Raw genomic sequence first — 508 nt, 5'->3', positions numbered from 1 at the left:
CGGCACGGCTGGAACGCGGAGCGACGACCGCGGGCGGGCAGTCGGTCGTCACGGAGAAGAGGGGCGCGGGCAGTGCGGCCCCTCCGCGCTCGCCGCCGGTCGCCTGCCTCGTCCTTCTTGCTGCAGGGAAGGCGAGGACAGGAACGACGACGACGACGACCTGAGCGGCAGGCGCGCGCACGTGCGGGTGTCGCCGCCCCGCCGCCACGCCGCCACGCCGCCACGCCTCCTCTTCTCCCTGTAGATAGTCCGCTTGCCGTGCCCTTTGCCTCGATCGCCAGCGGGGCGGTCCTCGCGATGGGACGTGGAGGCCTCGCGATGCCCTGACGAGCGACGGTCAAGGCGACAGGGCCACGCAAGCAAGCCGCGGATGCCAAAGAATGCAAACAAAGCCAAAGATACGTCCCGCCAGCCCACGCCCGGGCGCGCGGAGCGGCGCGGGCCGCAGCGTCGTCGTCGTCGGTCGTATCGCCCTGGGGCCACGAGGCAGCGGCGGGGCGGCGGAGCG

Source organism: Pseudozyma flocculosa (genome assembly GCF_000417875.1).
Source record: "Pseudozyma flocculosa PF-1 unplaced genomic scaffold scaffold00009, whole genome shotgun sequence".
Classification (NCBI taxonomy): domain Eukaryota; kingdom Fungi; phylum Basidiomycota; class Ustilaginomycetes; order Ustilaginales; family Ustilaginaceae; genus Pseudozyma; species Pseudozyma flocculosa.
Note: the sequence above shows the minus strand (reverse complement) of the source record.